Source organism: Calidris pugnax, unplaced genomic scaffold (genome assembly GCF_001431845.1).
Source record: "Calidris pugnax isolate Ruff unplaced genomic scaffold, ASM143184v1 scaffold364, whole genome shotgun sequence".
NCBI lineage: Eukaryota > Metazoa > Chordata > Aves > Charadriiformes > Scolopacidae > Calidris > Calidris pugnax.
The window spans coordinates 156,984-179,106 of NW_015091109.1; the positions used below are offsets into that span (position 1 = coordinate 156,984).

The window sequence follows — 22,123 nt, forward strand, 5'->3', positions numbered from 1 at the left end:
TAGAAGCTGAGAGGGAGCATAGACAGGACAGCTGGCCAAAGGAATATTCCACACCGTAAAAGTCATGCTCAATGTATAAATGGGGGTTGGCTGGGGATCCGGGGATGGGATGGGATCTAGGATGGGCTGGACAATCAATTGTATTGCATCACTTATTTTTTATATTCTTTTACCATTAGCAGTACTAGTATTTTCTCTCCTCTTACTGTTCTCTTAAACTGTCTTTATCACAACCCACGGGTTTTTTTTTTTCCTTTTTCTCCCTCTTTTCCCTCCCCTGCTGGGGGTAGCAGAGAGTGAGTGAACGGCTGCGTTTCCCTAGTTGCTGGATAGGGTTAAACCACGATACATGTGAATAACGTGTGTTCTAACTTAATAGGGTTCTCCAAAAAAAAACAGGTAGGGCACAGAATATGTAGCCAGTGTTTATATCCCAAGTGTCTAGTTTTCAGTTTTTACTGTCTTTGGTAGCTGTAAAGAAAAAAAAATCTGAGAATGAGAAGATGAAAGGCAAAATCTGTTGGGCATACACTGATAAGGCCTATCTGGTAAAGAAACAGTGTAAACGGGACAAAAACAATCTACTGCATGGTATAGTTGTTTATTTGTTTTCCTCCTAAGGATAACTAATGATTGGAATGCTGTTCAGAATGCAATAAACACCGTCGCCAAATAAAACCTGAGTGCAACAGTCCTTTCAAAGAAGGGACTGATGACAACAGAAGTCCCTGGCAACGTTTGAGATGATTTTTGTCAGGACAGCTGGTTTCTCCTCTCATTAGTCTTTTGGAGAGGCACCCTCTATTAAAATGGCACGATACCCCTTTTCCTCCCCTCCTCTCCCCCTTCTCTAGCCACCTCACTAGTATTACATTGTTTGCCCTGTATTCTAAATGGTATTTACTTTAAATCGTCTTTGATTCAGTTGCTTCACCTTGGCATCCCATCAGCTGGCAAACAGAAGTAATGAAGTGAAGGGAACATAGTTAAGTTGGTATCTTAAATGCACACAAATCCCACATGCTGTGGCAACAACAAAATGAATAACAAACACACTGCATGAAAATCCTCTTAAGTTCCTTTTTTTTTTTTTTTTTTCAATTCCAGCCTTGCATACAACAGGAGGAACATCTTAAAAAATAATCCCATAATATTCCTGAACTAACAGCATTGGCATGAGGCACAGGATGGTCTTCTTGTGCTTCTCTGCATATCTCAGACAATCACAGCTGCTGCTAGTAAATTAATGGCTGCAAGGGGGTTGGGAGAGGGAGAAGGGGGAGAAAAAAGGGAAGCGGAGAGCCTGGTAGGTGGCCTTGTCTCCGCCAAAACTAAATATTTTCATTGGAGCTTTTTCCATTCAACAATTGGCAGCTTTACCCAGAGGCCTTAAACAGACAGAAAAATTCTTACTGTTGTAAGAGTGACTGCTAATGGGATGCAGCACTATCTGCTAACGTACATGAATGAATACCTATTTAATAATAGAATTGTTTTCTCCTAAGGTGCCTTTCTTCTTTCTTTCCTTTTAAATTCTTGCCTCCTGTGTCTGCCCGCTTCCCTTTGCCCTAGAAATTAAACCCTGGTACTTTCTTTATGCAAGATTTATGCTAGAAACGTTGGCTGGTATTTCATTGTCAGTCAGGGTGTGATTCTGCTGTGACATTTCCAGCTATATTTTTATGGCAGATGCAGTTAAACCGACATCAAGCATAAAAACAAACTTTTTTTTTTTTTTTCCCCTGGCAGAGTTCATTTACATCAGTGAACCAGACTAAAAGGTGCACTACCCAAAGCACTTTTGGCTTGTGTTACTTACGTCTGCCCTAGAGAGCTTTGCTAGGATGGATCTGGCTGGACTGCCAGTAGCTCAAATGGTGTGTCTGTGCCTGCATGTGTGCACGGAGGGTGGCTGGAGTGCAGAGCGAACAGTGGAAGGAAAAAAAGAGTTCAAGTGTGCCATTTATTATTATTATTATGGTGTTTGGGTGAAAAAAACCCAAAGTGCTGAAGTTTGGAGAAGAAAATAGCCGGGCGTCCTGACATGTTGAAGACCATCTGACTCGTGCTGTCTGTTGGATTCAGTGGAGGTGGCTGAAGAGGTTGCTGGCTTCTGCTTGCCCACCTCACCTCACCCAGAGCTTATTGCTGTCAGGAGCAGGACATGATAGAACAACCGACCTGGTTGTTCCTCAGCTTCCCCAGGGAACAACCTACCATATTAATTTGATTCAAAGGAGTTGTTCCCAACAAAGGCTTTATTCATAACAGTCCTGAAAAAGATCTGTTTTTCATTGTCAAAGCTTCCAGCCTGCTCTGGACTTTTCCAATTGGATTGGAAAGGTGGACAGAGCACGCAGGATGGGGACTATTAAGCTGGAAAGTGATTTGATAGCCACAGTCAGTACTTTAATCAGCAGGGACAGTTTTCCATGGCACTGAGGTCCTTATTGCTAATAATCAATGGGCAATGGCTCTTTTCCTCACCTACCTCCCGCCTTAATGAAAGCAGAGCCCACAAAATCAGTGGTGAAGGCACAGAGGAGGAAAGGAGAAAAAAAAAAAAACATAAGGAGATGCCAGGCAGGTCTTATGGCGGTGGGAGGGAGGGATCCTGGTGAGGCAGAGGGAGAAGAGTGAGGCATGGGGAGCCCCAGGATGCAGGAGCTGAGGAAGGTGCTGGAGCAAGGAGGGAATGGGAACTGTAATCAGTGAGCTCCCATAATTGTGAACCCATAAACTTGGCATGTAGAGTTGGAGTCCCTCATTTACTCCCTTCTTTTCCCCCTTCTCAGAGGTGGTGCTAGCAGTTCCGGACCGTCTAGCTGCAATGCCTTTTCCACTGGAAACTTTTCCCAGTTTCCTGGGAATGTCCTCTCTCTCTCCTTCTTCCTTCTCTGGCACGTAGTCTTTGCATTGTTAGATATCGATGCATTCTCATTCTGCAAGGCTTTCTGCCACTTGAATTTCTTTGGCCTTATATGTTGTTTTCTCTTCAGTGCTTGCTTTCAACCTCTCCGGACCCAGGGGGAGAGAAGGGGTGGGGGGAGACTGCTGTAAATTAGCCATCGAGTGTAAATCAGTGCAACTCCACTGCCTACAGTGAAGCTGCACTGAATTACTGTAGCTGAGAACCTGCTTTGTCGTGTCTCTCTCTTCTGTGTGTTTTCTATTGCCTGTTGTGAAAAAAAAAAAAAAAAAAAAACACCAAAAAAACCAACCAGAAAAACACTCCACCGAAACTCCAGTTCTTTCTGTTTTGCTCTCCTAAGAGGTGCAGCTGTATGCTAATACCCGACTTCTCTAGCGGGAAACAGAAAGGGCTGTAGCTTGCTTTGATAAACCAGGAAGCAGACTCTGACGCTAGTGTGCCAGGAGAGAAACATACGGAGCTTTTTTCCCCCCTTTTCTCTCCCTCGCATCAATTTCACACTCTTTTAGTTCTGTTGACCTCCATAGAGTCCCCTCCTAATTTACAGCGCCGTAAACAAAATTGGAACGATGCCCTCTGAAATGTGCAGAATTGTTTTCAGCTCGCACCGAAGAAGACTGCGTATTCCAGGGATTTGCAAAGGCATCTCGCTACTTGGTGAGTTTCTTGCATTACACACCTTCTCTCTTCTGCTGCTGCTCTTACTGGCCTGTTTTATTTGGCTGCATAAGAGAGGTGCAAACAGTGATGCAATCACATGGTGTGCTGCTTTGGAAGAATCCGGGGGACTCGGCTTCTGCCATATTTTCTTCTAAACAAACAGTTGGATATTGCATGGTCATGGTTGGAGCAACAGTCAGGCCCTCAACTATGCTGATACCCTGAGGGTGGCTTTGGAGTTGCTGTTTCTGCTGATTAATTTCACACCACAGGTGGACTGGAAGCACTTTATTTTGCCGTGTGCCTGTCTGTGCCTCGGTACATGTCCAAGGTGTGCCATTAATCAGCCCGACTATATGGGCTGTTCCATCTTATTGCTTAATTAAGACTCATCAGTAATTTACTTGAGATTAATACCTATTTATATGGAGCTGAAGTTTCATCTATTTGGGGGATGAGTTATTGAACTCCATTATGTGAAGTAAATCAATAAAATATTACTGGAAATGAGAATGACTCTCTCTCCCTTGCACTTCAGTCCTTTCGCCAAGCTCATAGACAAAACTCACTTAAGGGAGGCGTTCACGTTTACACTCAGCTTCCATCTTCCAGCTAGACATGATGTCCATTAATATCTCTGATCACCTTGCTCTCATTACCTGAATTGTACTGTGAAGTCAGGACCTGAGGGAGTGCTGCTAAGAGTAAGAGATGCTTTTAATCAGTTGCAGGGTAGTGGCCTTGTTATGATATGACCCAGAGCCCAGTCTTTCCAGGAGTTACTATAAAACCAACACCCTCAAAATGGTCTCAAATTGCTATTAAAGGAGTGCTCTGTACCATTGAATATACACATTATTCATGAGGAACAGCAGAGGGGTCATCAGTAGGTAATTATTAACTGGCTGCTCATGGCTTGGATGAGCATTCTCTTCACTGGGTGAAAAACTGGCTGGATGGCTGGGCCCAAGGGGTTGTGGTGAATGGAATTAAATCCAGTTGGAGGCTGGTCACAAATGGTGTTCCCCAGGGCTCAGTACTGGGGAGTGTTCTGTTTAACATCTATATCACTGATCTGGACGAGGGGATCAAGTGCAACCTCAGTAAGTGGTGACTTCCCTCGAAGGGGGCTCTCTGAGCAGGACATCTTTCTCACCCGAGGCACCCTGCCAGGAAAACTCCAGGGAGTCTTGAAAAACAGAGCCAGCCTTTCTGCCTTTCCTTCTATATCTTCTCCTCCTCTCCTAAACTTGAGCTTCTGGGACAGATCAGCCCTCTCTCTATAAAGATGTATAATTTTACCTTGGTGGATGGCCAGTTACTTTTCACTCCCTGTTTTCCTGCTCTTCACCCAGCCCCATCCCAGATAAGAAGTGCTTGTCCCTTTCTGCCTTTCTGTGAAAACGTGTTTACTTCTGATATCATTTGATTAACAGCCTGCCACACAAGAGTGCTTACCTTATTTTCTTTGTAATAATTGTTCCTATCTTTGTAATAATCTTTTGTAACACGTGACCACAGCCAGGCTGCAGAGATGTGAAAGAGTCTGACATTCACTGGCTCACGTGGCTGCTGTAGGACGTAGAGGAGAAGGGGAAATGCTAATGGTGAGTGAGGGATGGACTTCAGTTCAGAGGTGTTTGCTGAGATGGCAGAGTTCACCTCTAGCCTGGAGCTTCTGTTGGTTTGAGAAAACCCCATCCCCTTCTAAAGTTTTGGCGAAAGAGGAGGGCTTTTCTCTTACTTGTATGTAATTCAGAAGAATCTTTTGCCTAGACCCTAAAGCAAGAACAACCTTCACCTCTTACCAGCTTCTCACCATGTCCCTTTTTCTCTTTGTTGCTTCTTTTAGCTCCACTGCTGTCGTCACTGAAAAGCCTCCTGAATGCTTGTACCGTGGGGAAGAGTTCACACAGCTAAGAAATGAGGTGCTCTCTTGGCAGCAGGTGCTGTTTAAAGCAGGGGTTAATGTGCTCTTCTGGCCTCAGATGAACCCAGTTTCAGAGCACCCCCGTGTCCCAGCTGTCCTTTTCCACCCTGTTAAACATTATCCCTGCTTTGTGTCTGCCGGCATAACTGCAGGTTGGAGGTGCTCCCTAACCCAATTCTGTCACAGTAATCTGGGTCAGCCTCAACACTTCCAGTACTACGTTTATTTTTGTAGTGCTCATCACTTCAACAGTTGGGTTAGAGAACCCTTTCATGTGCAATTATGCTGACAAAATTGGGGAAGTGAGCTCCAGGGGGGTGCTGAGCAGAGCAGCACAGGGGTGCCATGGGCAGGACAGCAGTGATCATTCCCTGAAGCACACAGTAAACAAACATGGGGAGGGACAGCCCACATCAGTTTTTTGGTGTCTTGAGACTTTTGTCTTCACCTGGTAACGAGAGTAGGTGGGAAGTTTACAGATTTAGAATTTCATTCCCACGTTCCTGATGCACTGGCATGATAAGAAAAGAGAAGTTTCTTAGCTAAACTCTCTCCACCTTGGCATGGCTGTCTGTCTTCTCCAGGTGAACTTACCAATTTGGGACTCTGCCTTGCCAAGGAGCCTTGTAGGGTGCAGGTATCAAGCTACAAAAGATTTCCTGAAGCAAAGGGCTTTATGGTTTCTCAGGTATGCCTTCACTCTGAAAACATGCATGGGCATCAAAACAGTGCAAAAGCTGATGAGGTCAACCTCCATGGAACCAGCATAGTAGCAGATGGAATTTGCTGAGGAATGTAATCATTGGCAAATGCTAGGATTTTTTATTTAATATCAAACAGGAGAAAGCTACAAAGTTTGGAGCTGAGTGAAGTTTAGTAGAGGAGCAGGGAGTAACTGTGCATATCACAGGTTTTGGTTCATCTCCTCTTGATATTTAACTGTTGGCAAAAGGCACCAGTGAAAGAAAGAAAAGAAATCATCCGGACACTTTGTTTTATTATTAGCTAAGTTTGATATTTTGCTAGCTGCTCTTCTTCTAACCCTTCCTGCCTCTATTTCCATCCTTCATTTCACTGAGATTATTCGATATGCTAGCGCTGTTTCTCTACAAAAAAGCCAACTACAAAATCTTCAGACATTTGCCCCTGGAAAAGAAGTATGCTGTAAGTAATATACAGGAGTAAGAGCCTCATGAGGATCTGAGTCCAAGCAGATGTCACTAACTTGGAACTCAATATAACACTGCTAATACCTCTGAAAACAAACCAGTTCTGGCGGTCCCGGCCCCTGTCACCTCTTCAGTAATATCTGATCATGGGAGCAGGGTTGGCAATTCAAGGAAAGCTGTCCTTTCCCCCCTGAGAAGCTGGCACACAGGAGAGCGTACGCTGCCAGCTCAGTGTCGAACTGTTATGACACCGGAGTCGCTACCCATTTCACACACAGTTGGAAGCAGCTTTTACATGACTTCCACCTCCTCAGGCTTTTCAACCTCTCTCTTCAGCCTCTCCCTTTATTAAACGTAATGAAAGCCAATGGTATCTTGGGTTGTATAGGGAAGAGTGTAGCCAGCAGGTCAAGGGAAGTCATTCTCCCCCTCTACTCTGCACTGGTGAGGCCACAACTGGAGTACTGTGTCCAGTTCTGGGCTCCCCAGTTCAAGAGGGACAGGGAACTATTAGAAAGAGTCCAGCGTAGGGCTACAAAGATGATTCAAGGATTGGAGCATCTCCCTTATGAGGAGAGACTGAGAGAGCTGGGACTCTTTAGTCTGGAGAAGAGAAGGCTGAGGGGAGACCTTGCTTGCCTGGGCCCGTTCACCTCCTGAGTGAAAATGGGTTTGTGGCTGCGGGTGCAATATACATTTATTGAACCATCTACATAGATACCTGCGGTCGCTTTTTCAATTCAGCCTTAACTAACTCCACGTAGTGGTGGAAATGAAGCAGCCAGTGTAAATAAATAGATGTTTTGTGCCTGTGGTTTAGATCACTTAAGCTGTCTTTTACAGCTGAGGTAGACAGTTAGGAACTGACTGCGGCAGAAAGTCGTCCCAGCTACTTGCACCGCAGCACACAGACAGCTCCAGAGTAACGATGTCCACTGAGGACAGTGCCTGAGTAGTTATATGAGTTTAGCTTCACACTTTGGTTTATAGCAATGTGATTTTGCTGTAGAGCCAAGCTTTTAAATATTAAAGTGAATTTATTGTCAGATTTATATCTGTATTTAATATGCATGCACGCACCTATTTATACCCTACGGGGTGATTGTGTACCCATGTGGTAAACTGCCAAAGCAGGTGCTAAATTGTACTTAATCCAGCTTTTGTCTTTGATCACCTCAGTCCTTGGCCTTGGTTGCTTAAGACTTTTCCTTGAGAAGAATGTCTTGGTTGCAGATTCTCCTGGGATTATGTGGAGATCTCAGCTCCAATTTCAAAAAGTTTATCTATTTGTAAATGAGAACATCTATCAGATTTCATACCTCAGCCAATTTACTTTAAGCTTCTCCAAATTGACCAACAGCAAAAAAATTTCCTTTTCAAATACAAAATCCTGCTTCCACTCAAAAATCAACCAACCAATCAATCAATTAGTCTGCCAGCTGGTTTTGCTACATGTACAATATTCAGTCCCTCACACAGTGGCAGTTGTAAGAAACAAATATCAATATACATCATTATGAGTGCTTGAAAAGAAGGCTTTCTGCTACAGGATGGCTGAGAAATCCTCCTTTCCAGAGGAATACAGCGAGTGTTTCCAACCATGGCAGGTTGGAAATACAAGATTTTAAAATCATGACACTGACTGACAGGACTGCTGTTTTCAGGAGTTGCTTAGACATTTTAAAACACACCATTTATATTTATTTTCCCTCCTAGGTCTCTGCGAAGGCAAATTAGCAGCATAGGTAGAGGGATTAAGAAAGCAGACGTTAATAAAGTCTGAGTTAGGGTTTGTGTCTGTAAATCCTTTGGCATAAACAAGAGACAGTGGTGTGGCACAGTAAAAATCCAAGTGTCAGTCATGCCAGGGTGACTAATACAACTCACTTGTGGTCTCATTAATCATGAGTGGATCAGGCATCCCAAATTCATGTCAATAACAGCTTTATGCCACCCCAGCAAATAAGGAATCCTCTGTAGGTATCCTCAGGTAGAGTGAGAAACCCTGGTCCTTTGCTGGTGTAAACCACCTGAGCTCTGCCAAAGACTGACAAGCGATGCCCATTTTTCTTAGCTGAGCATCTGACCCAGATTTGCTATTCATTTTTTGGGAGTCAGCAGAGTTCTTCTTGCTGCTCTGAACAAAGTGTTTGCCTTGTAATCTCACCAGGCTGGGGATGTCTCCAAAATACTCATCAGGAACTTTATTAGAAATGCAGCCTCTGCCCCAGCAATAGAAAATATCTTGAAGATTTTTTTTTTCCCCAGGTGGAGCCCATACCGTCTTTGGACACTGGTGATCCCTGAATGAGGGACTCACCCAAGTAATCCTAACAAGCACGTTTATCACTTGAGGGGTTAGATTGAGAAAGGGTGGTAATTCAAAAAGAAAACCAGGTAAATAGGCCCAGACTTCTTTAAAAAGGTCTTTGCGTTCCCTTCTTCCTGGTTGTGTGTGGGAAGATTTTGCTGTCCTCTCCCTGTCCCTGCACCAATATTCATTGGGGATGAGGAAGAAGCAGTGCTACCAGAGTAACTCACTGTAACTTAATTTCCCAGCACATGGAGTTTTCCTTGGTGAGAGTGATACTGAGATTGCTGCTGATGTTATGGGGTACTTCACTCCAATAGCTGAAAAATAGCTCACTTTCACAGCCAGTTGGGAGCAGAGTAAGAGTAGCTGTGCAGTCTGTCCAAGGAGAGGGCTGATCCGCTTGAAAAGCCATCACTATTTATTTTTTGGTAGGAGTATTGCCCAGGTGAATTATCTCCTTGTTCCAGGTGACCTTGCTGCCACACACACTAACAGAAGAGAGGCAACACAAAGGATCCTCCATGTCTTTTGGGGCTGTCTGCCTTTGGGTGAGGTGAGACTACAAGCCAAAAGACGCTGCCAGGAGAAAATGGACATGCAGGTTGAAAAAAATTTGGTCAATGCTTTGACTGAAGGCTGACAAACCTGGCAGGACGGTACTTCTTAGCCCTCCAAAAGTCCTGCCAGCAGGGCAGCGGGTTGGACTGCCCTGACATTTGGATAGAAAAAAAGAAAAAAAAAGCCACAAGCCGAGGAAAGGCTCTTCTGTGTCTCATTCTGCAGCAAAAGTGGGTGAGAAAATCCATTTCTATCCCGCGTCTCCTTTAAGTGTATCTCAAAATTCCAAAGTTTCATCAAAAAGCTCATCAGAGGGCGGTGCTGGTGAGGGGCCCTGCTGCCCAAGACCTCCGAGTTGCACTTGAAGAGCAAGTAAGTGCCTTTCCAACCCCTCTGTGCTCAGCCTGCTCCCCGGCCCCAGACGGTGAGCCGCGGTTCAGGATCTGCCGGGCTGGAGCCGGGTGGGATGACCTGGGGGTGTCACATCAGCCTCCCGGGGCTGCCTCCTCCATGCCAGCCACCTCAGCAGCAGCATTGCATCTGGATGAAACATGAGTTTCGTGGGGCGTCCTCGGGCCCCAGATAAAATGGCACGGCTGATGTTTCCTTTCAACACGAGCCACCCCGCAGGGTGACAAAAGTGCAGCCGACGGGCCGCACACGGCTCCCGAGCACGTCTGGTGCTGCCGCACGTGGTGCTCGGTGAAAACCCCCAGCGAGGCTGAAGTGTGGCAGCCAGATGTGCCCTCACCTCCCTCCCTCCACGGGACAGGAGGGGTGGCTGAAAGCAGTGGAGGAGACAGTGCCGAGCACCCCAGTTCTCCTCCCTGCTGGAAAAAGGGAGCTTCCTCAAGGTAGCAAACTGGTGTTGCAGTATTCCTTCCCAATCCCAGCACGTTTAAGGCACTCTGAGGATGGTTGAGTATCCGGGTGATGATATTTGAATGCCTGTGGTCGGAAAGGTCAGGTGTTTTAAGCTGAAGTTGCAAGGCTGATCATACAGATGAGTGGGGACTGAGCCAAGAAAGACCTGGACCAAAAGTGTTTTCTGGTCTTGTTTTAAAAGAAGTCTTTCCCTATCCCTAGGGCAGAGGAGCAGTGAGTGTGTGGCAGTGTGTAAGCCCAGTTTGGGCAGGCTGGCACGCTGCAGCGTGCGAGAGGATCAGCCTGGCAGCGAGCTTGTGGGTTGCATCCCAGGATGTGCGAGTGGCCAGCGAGGTGGCCACTCACCCATGTACCTACAGGACATGAAAGAGGTATCCCTTTGCTTTGTGTGTGCACATCTCCATCCAAACATAGAAGCCAAGAGGAAAAAAAAAGGATGTAAAAAAGCAAAATAGAAAGTGTTATGAGGTTTTTGGTTAGTGTGGCCCTGTGCTGAATTTAAAACCGTGGTGAAATAGTCATTATTTGTGGGCAGTAATAGTTATATCATGCATTAACAGGAAAGAGAGGAAAAAAGGTAGTCTTGGACACCATCGAAAACAGACTGACATCCCTACTGCTGTTGTCTGTGGGTCTTGCATCCCTCAGGTGCTGTCGGTCCACAGAAGCTGCAGTGAGTCCCATGGAGCTGTGTTGAGTCCTTTGCAGCCAGGCTAATTCATACCAAGTTTTTCATACCGCTCACGTAACTTGCAGATCTGAGGCTTCATTTATAATGAACTTGCCACATGAAAGGCAGTGTATCGATGGCAGTGGTTGTTCTTTCAGCTTCGATGGCTTTGCTTTCGAAATTCACGAGGAGTTGCTCCTATTTGCCTGCACACCTTAGGCTGACCCCCTTCACATCTCTGAAGCTCCAGCAGATGCTTCTTGCTCTGGAATTCATTCATGCTTTGCAAAAAGGCCACGTCCAGGCTCTTGATAATAGACTTTTGGTGTAATTATTGCAATTCCAGAGTGTAACTCCATCTCAGTGGTTGATGGGGTTTTTCTCCATGCCTCATAGATGGGAGAGATGGGGAGCAAGAGGAGAAACATACAACAGGCTCTCTATTTAGGGCCGTGATGTGAATTAACGTCAAGGTGGGTTCCTAGTGGTGGACCCAAAGTGGAGGGGCAGTCATTTAGCTCAGCCCCCAATGGCCATTGGCTATCAGGAGCTGAGCTAAATGGCTGCCCCTCCACTCTGTCATCAGCCCTCTGCCCTAACAGCTGGCTGAATGTCCTCTCAATTAAGGTGGGTGTGTGGTCATGAGCACTACCAAGGCTGAGTGCTGACAAGGTGATAATTGGCAGATCTCATCAGGCTGGTCAAAAGGGAGTTCTCCTTCCTGGTGGCAAGGGAAAGGGGGGAGGAAAGAGAAATAACCCCCTCCCCAGACCTGGAGGCAGGGAATTAGAGCAAGTGCTGATGAGTTGGCAGATGCTGGCGGATCAATGGCCGTATCATGGCAGGGAAAGCAGCGACAGCCCTCTCAGAGCCGTCAGTCAGTGTTGTTTTGGGTAAATGCCAGGCAACGGGGCGAAAGAAGAGATGGGGGAGGGAGGCACCAGCCTGCTGGGCCGCTTTTAATTACTTCAGGTCACATCAGAGGGAGAACTGCCCACCGCGAACAGATCAGTCTCCCACTCAGAGGGCTTGCACGCAACCCGGGGGTACCAACCGGGGCTTAACGCTCACGCAGGAAGGAAAAAAGCCAAAACTCAAAGGGCCGCCGCCGCCAAGCGAGAGGCAGAAGCATCTTGTGCACATGGAGGTCTCCCCACGTGGCACGGGGCTCCCCCGGGCTGGAGCGGCGAGGGGCATCTGTCTGACAGCGCAGGCACAGCGGCACCACACTGCTCCCCGGGCAAGAGGGAGGGCAGGGGAGGCCGGGCAGCCCCGATGGGCTTCCCTGGACGGGAGCCAGAGCATTAGCACATCTGAGGTAGGGCTCACGCGTCTCCACTTGGCTCGAGTTGTTTGCCACGGCCTCCGGGAGGGCACCTCGCCGTCGCCCTCGCTGCTTTCCTCCTTGGCTGTTCTCCTCTGCCAAGTTGTCCGGTGGGGGGGAGGTTGCAGCAGCAAGATCCTCTCCTGTGAGTGCTCTGCAAAGCCTAATTTATGTGTTGGTTTTTTTTTTGCACCAGCAGCAAGGTGCTGTCGCAGGAATGGTCACAGCCTTTCTGTGCTTTGCTGCCACCACGAAGGCTTTAGAAGTTCTCTAAAAAAAGGTAGGTAGGTGGAGGGAGGTCATTCTTCCCCTCTACTCTGCCCTGGTGAGGCCACAACTGGAATCCTGTGTCCAGTTCTGGGCTCCCCAGTTCAAGAGAGACAGGGAACTACTGGAGAGAGTCCAGCGTAGGGCAACAAAAATGATGGAGGGATTGGAGCATCTCCCTGATGAGGAAAGGCTGAGAGAGCTGGGACTCTTTAGCCTGGAGAAGAGAAGGCTGAGGGGAGACCTTATTAATGCTTCCAAGTGTCTAAAAGGTGAGTTGAAGGATGATGGAGCTGGACTCTTTTCAGTGTTTTCTGGCAATAGGACAAGGGGCAACAGGCACAAGCTGGAACATGGGAAGTTCCACTCAAATATGAGGAAGAACTTCTTTGGGGTGAGGGTGCCAGAGCCCTGGCAGAGGTTGCCCAGGGAGGGTGTGGAGTCCCCTTCTCTGGAGATCTTCAAGACTCACCTGGATGCAGCCCTGAGTGATGTGCTCTGGGCAACCCTGCTTTGTCAGGGCAGTTGGACTAGATGATCTCTAGAGGTCCCTTCCAACTCTGATAACTCTGTGATCTGAAAAAAAAAAAGAAAGATATCACCACCATATAAACATTTTTATGGCTGAATTCATCACTCCCATATGTGAAGCTCATATATGAGCCTTGCTCTCTTCACACGCAGCGATCTCCTGTTGACTTCACTGGGAGATGAATTTGCATTTGGGTTGCAAGGTCAGGCTGTTAATTATGCAAACTCACCTGGTCCTCCTGAGCTCAGCACAAATTCAAATGGACATGCCCTGATGAAAATATGTCCTGCATTGCCCTGCTGTAGATTTCAAAATACTAGTTTCCCCGGGGGAAACAGCATTTGGTGTTTCTAGAAGGCTCTGATGGAGTGTGGCTCTTAACTTTCTTCTCAGCAGCAATCCTGGTCTAAGGGCTTCTGTCCCTGCCTCTCTGCTTCTCCTGCAGCAGAGCCGACTTGATTGCTTGTGGCGCTGGGCTTTTGCCCATATCGAGATGCTGATCCAGGTTTAAATAATACATCAGGCAGGACTGGTTTTACAGCGCAAACAGTTTTACCCAGCAGTGATGCAGGGATATAAGAAAGCAAGAGAGAAGAGGGGTGAAAATGATTTAAGCTGAATTTCGTTAAATTGCAGCGGGAGTCAAAATTAAAGCACTCACCGGCCGCGCCAATGCAGGGAGAATGGGGTGTTGTTTCTGTTTCAAATCAGATGCGTGTGTAGTCTGGGGGTGCCAGTTTAGCTTATGTAAAGGAGAAGCCTTCATTATAAACCTGAGAGGCCACTTTAATGAGCTGGTTTAATCTGACGTAGCTCAACCGATTGTGATGAATGTGGCACAGGCGCTGCTCTGCTGCCTGGGGGACCAGGTCTGTATCCCCCCCCCCAGCACCCCTGGGTGCTGGCATCTTGTGTGGGTGTGTGCCCCACAGTTTCTGCAAGGATGCCTGGACTGGGGGGGATACACACTTGTCCCATTTGTCTTGGTGTTTTTCTCCGCTCTCTCCATTCTCCACATTTTCTCCAGCTGGCTGGCTCTGGCTAACAGCTTCGGATAGAGGGGTTTCAGGAACAGGCAGCTTATTCCGGAGACACAGCAGCTCTAAATTACTGCCAACAAGATACTCTTTCACCTGAGTCATGGGTTTTTCCTCCTATGATATTCATAACAGTGTCTTCTTGTGCTACTCTATCATTTAGGGGGACAGCCTTCCTGCTATAAACACGCTGCTTCCCCCTTCCCCCAAACACCTTTTAACTCCGACAAGGTTAAAGCACGGCATTCGTATTCTTAATCTGTCAGGCTGGAGCAAACAGAGTGATAGAAAATGAAGACATTTTAGTGCCACCCTAGATTTCCTGAGTAACTCCAGGAAGGTTATTGTAACAGTAGAGCTGATCAAATACTAAATAATACTTTCTGCTAAAGGTTGTTTTCAAATATTCATTGCTATTCCAAGTGATGACTCTGCTCAGCCACAACTCACGCTTTGTCTACTTATTTGTTTGCTATTTGAACATCTACCTAAAGGGACTTTTCTTGCACAAATATTGGGGGAATGGCTGTTCTTTCTACTGATGCCCCTGTTCACCTGCAAGCAAAAGTATTTGAGGAGAGGCAAAAAACACACCTGGTCTGTTTAGGTGATGCTCTAAATTGGGATTTATAAGGCAGCATACGACCATAGAGGAAGAAGGGTCCACTGTGAAGATCTCCCAGGTGAGAACTCACCTGCTTTTACAGGTTCCAGCATCAGACCAGGGAAGAGACTTGATATTATTTGGTGGGAAGAATACTCAGTAGGGGAGGAGGAGCGTGTACAGGCAATCGAAGATGCAAAGGTCAAAATCAAACTGATAAGTCACAATCAGGAGAAAATCCCTTATAAATCAGCAATTAATGTAAGCAGCGCTGGGGAGATGGAGGAGGGGAGATGGTATATTGAGGGAGAAGGTTGGTGAGTGGGAGAATGCTCAGAGGGTGACTGGAGACTTTCCAGTGAGATACAAATATTTTTTTCTTGTGGGCTGAAGATTCACATAACTACTGAAATCTGCAGGGTGGTCACTGGGTGTTGTCCCAGTTTCTGGTGGTAAATTTATGCCACCAAAAGCCCCAAAACATTTATCCTCCTCCTTTCACACAAGTCTCTGCCGCATTCAGATAGGGGTGCAGGACAGACTTCATATTCTTCTCCTCTGCCACCTCTCCTGTTCACACTCCAAGCACCTCTCCAGGTTGGGGCAAAGCTGCATTTCCAAGATGCACATCGTGCTCCCTGCCGGGCGCAAGACAGGCATTTCCAGTCTTTGTGCTCTGGGCTGCCAGAACAGTCATATTTTTTTCCAGGAGTGCTAAATTCTTTCCAAGACTATTTAAAACAAACAAGCAAACAGTTTTGGTTTTGTTTTTTTTTTTTTTTTTTTTTTTTTTTTTTTTTTTAAAAAAAAAAAAAAAAAAAAAAAAAAAAAAAAAAAAAAAAAAAAAAAAAAGTTCTAGGAAAAATATTAAACCCTTTAAAACAAACAAGCAAACAGTTTTGGTTTTGTTTTTTTTTTTTTTTTGCTAAGCACTTACTGTATTACACAGGCCCAGCGGCAACTTTTTAATGACAAATATTTCCTAAGGTTTCTGTTCACGCTTGGACACAGCGATTGCATACAGAAGCTGCATTATGCATACATCGGACCAAGCATAACAGCACCTGCTGCTGCTCCTGCTGCTACTAAAGAGAGAGCAACTAATCTCTTTAATTATTGGAGAAGAATTAAGGCTTTGATTTGTCTTATTGCAGGAACGTAGGTATGTCCCCCCTGCAGGCTGGGGAGGAGATGCTCTTTGCCTTCCTCTTCTGCTGCAAGAGGGGCTTCAACCGTTGGGTGGGTGGCCTCCGCTGGCAGCACCTGAGGAAGAATCGGGGTTGTAGGGATGCTCACCCCTCCATTATCTCTACAGGAGCTAGCACACAGGGGTTTTATCCCACATTGGCAGCCCTGTGTGCAAGGCAGAGGGGCAGGTTTGCTCCCTGGAGCTGTGGTAGAAGCGATTCCCTCAGGTCCCATGAATGGGGGGGACAGACTGAGGGCAGGGTTAAGCTCTCACTGGGAGCAAGGTGACTGCAAATGGCAGCAGGATTATCTGGGCACTGCTGGAGCCTGCTTGTCTGCACGTTCTGGTCGCGCCGGGGAGCCACAGGAACCGCCGGCACATCGGCTGTCACCAGTCAAGAGATGGGCTTGTCATCCAGCCAGCACATCTGCTTCCTCCGCCTGGGAGGAAGAGGTGGTGAATTGGGAGTAGAAAATAATCACGGGGTAATTGTCTTCTTGATGAGGATTTTGTAGCATGTTGTTAGGAGGACCTTGCTGGCCAGATCCTGCAAAGGGCAGAGGGAGTCAGAAGAGCTCTTGCAGGACAAGAAAGGGTCTGTTGCCAGTCCCCCCCAAGCTAAAGCTGGACCAGACTGGGCCATGGTGGTCTTCTCTGAAACACTACCAAAATTTGGTGAGCCTCCTTTTCTAAACTCTCCTCCCAGTCCCCTTTTTATCCCCCTTCCAGACCCTTGCCTCCTTGTCAGTTTTAAAGCAAGAGGAGAGCAGCCATGGAAAAGAGCAAAAAAGATCCTTTCCATCCTTTCAGCTCCCCACTGCCCTCCCCTCCCTCCCTCCCTTCCCACAAAGGAGCCGTAAGTATTCCTCTGTACCACAAAAAGGACCCGCCAAAGGGTCTAGGACAGAAAGGGTTAAACTCAGCCGAGCACTAGCTCCAACACAGTTAATCCATATAAAGCTCATGGATTTCTCTGCAGTGATCTTTGTGGTTGTCATTTGCATTTTTTTCCTTTTGTGAAATCTTTTCTTCTTCCCTTTTACACTCGTATGCATGCAGAAATTAGCATATTGTACCGAGAGTGGGAGATGTAAGAAGCCGACCCCCTGCTGTTCAGCGGATTGTGCAATCTGCAGGCGGCATCAATTTTTCAGCAGTTTTCTCATTTCTCATTACAGTCAGGGCACCGCAGAGCTCCCGATTCAACACAATCCCTAGTGGTCCTACAGACAAGCATATGGGCTGTCGAATATCCGTACTGCTACTTTCATTGCATTAATATCCTTGTTTATGCTTCCGCCGTAATTAATCCTGGTATTAATATAGTTTGGGCTTAGCTTTACTAATTATGTATGGGCTAGCGGGATAATTATGTCAGCAGACTCTGGCGGTGATACTTGACAGCAGTTTGCTAACCTTAGGAACGGCACATAAACACTTTGGCCGATCCTGCCTTGGAAACAAGGAAGGCGAAGAGAGGAGGAGGAGGAGGAGGGTGGGCATGGCGAGGCCATGTCTGATAACTATAAATAGTGGGTTTGGAAGAAGGGAATTTCACAAGCGCGATAAAGTTGTCCTCGGGTATCAAACTCCGCGGTTGTCATAGTGATGTGTGCATTATTAAGAGGGTGTTGTTCGCTCTGGCATCTAATCTCATAATGAGGACGGCTCATTATCGGCCTGACGAGAGTCCCTTTCCCCACTGACCGCGCCGCAGCTCGGCGGGTGCTTGGGGCCAAGGAGAACTTTCTCCCCGTGCTCCTTCCCTGCCCTCCATCCCACCCCACCCCGAGAACCTCGGCAAGCCCTCAGCGAAGCGCAGGACTAATGGACACCCAGTGCTCGGCGAGCCATTTCCCCATTTTCCTCTGGTTTTGAGCATGCCTGTGGCTTTAATGGGTACGAAAAATTACACTCTGGCCACTTCGGTCTCTTAGGCTCTCCCTGGCTCTTGTCTTCATTAACATTGCAGATTGGGGAGTTTAAAACGAGCCATTGGTTTGCTTTTATTTCTGCACCTGTTTCTGGTGCCTGACTGTCCCCGGCAAAATATCCTTCAGGGGGGTCAATGATACCCCTTCGCGTGGGGCGCATGGCTTAATGGAACTTCCTTTGCTTATCATTAGCCACTTTGCATTTTTATAGGGCGCTATTAACCGGGATGCAGGCTCGCTTTTAATTCCCTTCTGAGGTTTGTACACAGCGGTCGCATCCCTCCCCCTCTCCCCAAACAATCCAATTATCACAGTTTGTCACACAGGCGCGGGTGACCCACACGCCACCTGCTCCGCTGGCGGGCCCGATCCTCCGGGATGGCAGCCAGGCAGGGGACTTCGAGTTGTGCCTCAGCGGGACCTTCTAAATGCCTTTTAAAAACATATATCTGCTTTTGTTGGCAAAACCAGAACCAGGACCCGAAATCGGCTGTGAAATTGCATTGTTTGAAGGTCTGAGATTTGAGCATGGCTTAAAAGAATTTCATTCTTCCCTTTCCCCCTCTTTTTTTTTCCTTTTTTTTCTTTTTTTTTCAGAAATAGATTTATGTCTAGACAGGCAACCTGTGTATTGTTCCAGCCAAGCTAGGATTAAAATGACCCTGGCGATGCAAGGATCAGATCAACTGGAAAGTCTGAAAAGTGGGAGTTAATGGGAGTGCTGCTGTCAGCCTTCTGTACAGGTACGTGGGTAAGCGTGAGGTCAGAATTAAGGGTGTGATTAAATGTCATCATCTTCAATTGGATTTATCATGTGCTGATGCGTTTTCCTGAAATGGCTCCCAAATCTTTATCCAAAGACATGGGTGGAAATATTCCCCATGTCCTCAGTTAATTTTGGAGCAGCCCCTTTGAGCTGTGCCATTAAACTCCCTTTCCTCAGCCTCTTTCTGTGTGATTTCAGCCTCTTCCCAGCACCTTCTGGCTCTTGGCCCTGGGGCCCCTGGCTCCTACTCTCCAGTGGCTGGGCCACCATCTTAGAGCATGGGTCCTGCTCCCAGGTCTATTTCTTTAAGTTAAAGGGTCACTTGCTAAAACGCAGAACCGGTCCTAACACAAGGAACTTCATCCCAGGCCTCCTTCCTCCCAGGCAGAGGTTGCAATTAGAAATGATAGAGCTGTGTGCTCTCTCTGGTCCTGAGCCCTGAGGACTTCTTTGCCCAGCAGCATGCTTTGGAGAAGAGTACAGCCCAGCCAGAGTGGCGATTGTGCAGCCTCATGGACAGCATGGCATTGGGCTCAGGTACCCAAAGAGATGCTGAATCCATGCTTTCTCCACAGCTTCTTTCCATTTTTATTTTCTTTTTTTCTTTTGGCCATTGTATTTCAACTGGAAGCAGTGGGGTCCCTCCAGTAAGGATTTCATTTTGCATGTTCTCTTTGTCACGCAAAAATCAAAGAGAATTTTGCACGTGACTAAAACAAAGGGCTGGAAGAGTCCCTCAAGGTATAGCTAGAAGGTCCTGGATTCCTCTATCAGTCCACAGGAGAAATCCTTCTGCCTCAAAGCAGTCACCTCCAAGGAAAAATCTGTGTGTTTGTGTATCTAGACTCCGGAGGGAATTTGGATAAACCATGGAACCATGAAATACTATAGGTGTGGTGAAACTGGCCATGTAGCCATCAACTGCAACAAGACCAGTGAAGTCAACTACTGTTGCTGTGGTGAGTCAGGGCACCTTGCACGCGAATGCACAATTGAAACTACAGCCTAATTATTTCCCTTTGTCCCCCCTCTCCTTTTCCTGACTGGTGGTTGTATTGTTTGGATGGAATTGTATGAACCTTTTACCTTTTCCACAAATCCCAGATTTCCAAATCTTGAGATCCAGATTGTCTGAAAGTTATGTGTTGTTTAAATGCTGGACATTCCTCTCAGTTCTGTATCATTTGAAGGCTGAGTGAGTAGCAGAGAGGAAAATAAGAGAAATGTTTTAAATATGTGTGACTGGTAAATGGACTGACATTTTGTCTTGTATTTCAAAAGGCTTTTTCTACTGGGAAATTAGTCTCTACTCATAGTGTTGTGATAATCCGCTTATAGTCCAGTTCATCAATATCTTAAGTACCCACATGCTTTTCCTCTACAACAAAGTAACTTTGTCATTTACGTGCTGATTGTCAACCATCTCAAGTAAATTGCCTGGCAGAATATGGGTGAGTTTTAGACAGCTGTGTATATTTTATTAGCATAGACTAAGTAGTGCTATCAGTAGTTACATTTTCCAGTTACCAGGAACTTGTTAAACCCCTCAGAGAACAATGACATTGCTCTCTACCCTTGCAGGATCTTGCAGGACGACACCAGATGCTGTAGGGAAAGGATCGGGGAACACGGGCACCAGCATGAGACCGTGGCTGCTCAGCAAAGGTCCACTGGCAGAGTGAGAGGTAATAAATGGACAGGACAAGGTACAAGCATCTTTTGTTTGGTCAATTCTTGATAAGGTACATCAGTCAGTAAACTTGGTCCTTTTGGATTCCCTGAAATAGTGGAACAAGTCCTCAGCTTTCCGTGCTGGTAACTCACTGACTGCGGAAACAGCTCGTGGGGCTACAATCACAGATTGCTGCAGGAGCTCCAAGTGTAAATGGTTTTAGCAAATTTTTGGGTAGAAACGGGGAAGATGGATCTACTGGTAAATAAAACACAACCTGAGACCCAGGGAGTGCCTAAACTGCTGATAGGCAGAAGCTGAGAGGGCGTATCAGGGAAGATCTTTGTATACAAATGCTATTTCTGTTCTTTCTAAACATCTGCTTCTAACCACTGTTGGAGAGAGGCTACTGGGCTGGCAAAACCCTTGATTTGATGCAACGTGGCCTTTCTTAATCCATTTTAGGGTGCACTGTTATATACCCGTTGCTTCTGGCTGTGTGGCATTCCCTCTGCTGCAGGTAGTACTGCAGACTCCTGGGCAGAGATCAAGTCCCTTGCTCTCCATCGAGCTTGCTCTCTTCCTCTGGAGTCTTGAAAAGCATATCCTATCAAACTGGTGTGGGTATTAGCTTGTTTTCCATCACTGCTCTGGGTTACTACAACAAAAACACAGGGGAGCAGAAACATAAATGGAGCATGGGAATTTTTTTCACCTTCTGGCTCTTGGCCCTGGGGCCCCTGGCTCCTACTCTCCAGTGGCTGGGCCACCATCTTAGAGCATGGGTCCTGCTCCCAGGTCTATTTCTTTAAGTTAAAGGGTCACTTGCTAAAACGCAGAACCGGTCCTAACACAAGGAACTTCATCCCAGGCCTCCTTCCTCCCAGGCAGAGGTTGCAATTAGAAATGATAGAGCTGTGTGCTCTCTCTGGTCCTGAGCCCTGAGGACTTCTTTGCCCAGCAGCATGCTTTGGAGAAGAGTACAGCCCAGCCAGAGTGGCGATTGTGCAGCCTCATGGACAGCATGGCATTGGGCTCAGGTACCCAAAGAGATGCTGAATCCATGCTTTCTCCACAGCTTCTTTCCATTTTTATTTTCTTCTCATCCTTCTTCTGTGTGATTTCAGCCTCTTCCCAGCACCTTCTGGCTCTTGGCCCTGGAGCCCCTGGCTCCTACTCTCCAGTGGCTGGGCCACCATCTTAGAGCATGGGTCCTGCTCCCAGGTCTATTTCTTTAAGTTAAAGGGTCACTTGCTAAAACGCAGAACCGGTCCTAACACAAGGAACTTCATCCCAGGCCTCCTTCCTCCCAGGCAGAGGTTGCAATTAGAAATGATAGAGCTGTGTGCTCTCTCTGGTCCTGAGCCCTGAGGACTTCTTTGCCCAGCAGCATGCTTTGGAGAAGAGTACAGCCCAGCCAGAGTGGTGAATGTGCAGCCTCATGGACGGCATGGCACTGGGCTCATGTACTCAAAGAGATGCTGAATCCATGCTTTCTCCACAGCTTCTTTCCATTTTTATTTTCTTTTTTTCTTTTGGCCATTGTATTTCAACTGGAAGCAGTGGGGTCCCTCCAGTAAGGATTTCATTTTGCATGTTCTCTTTGTCACGCAAAAATCAAAGAGAATTTTGCACGTGACTAAAACAAAGGGCTGGAAGAGTCCCTCAAGGTATAGCTAG

General features: G+C 46.8%; 1 long non-coding RNA gene across 1 annotated transcript; it reads left to right on the forward strand.

Annotated features, from left to right (window-relative positions):
- Positions 1-3,468: 3,468 nt before the first annotated feature.
- On the forward strand, positions 3,469-19,704 carry LOC106897432. Its single transcript, XR_001413772.1, has 3 exons — positions 3,469-3,589; positions 18,603-18,748; positions 19,616-19,704. It is a non-coding gene; the product is annotated as an uncharacterized LOC106897432 (long non-coding RNA).
- The last annotated feature ends 2,419 nt before the right edge of the window (positions 19,705-22,123 follow it).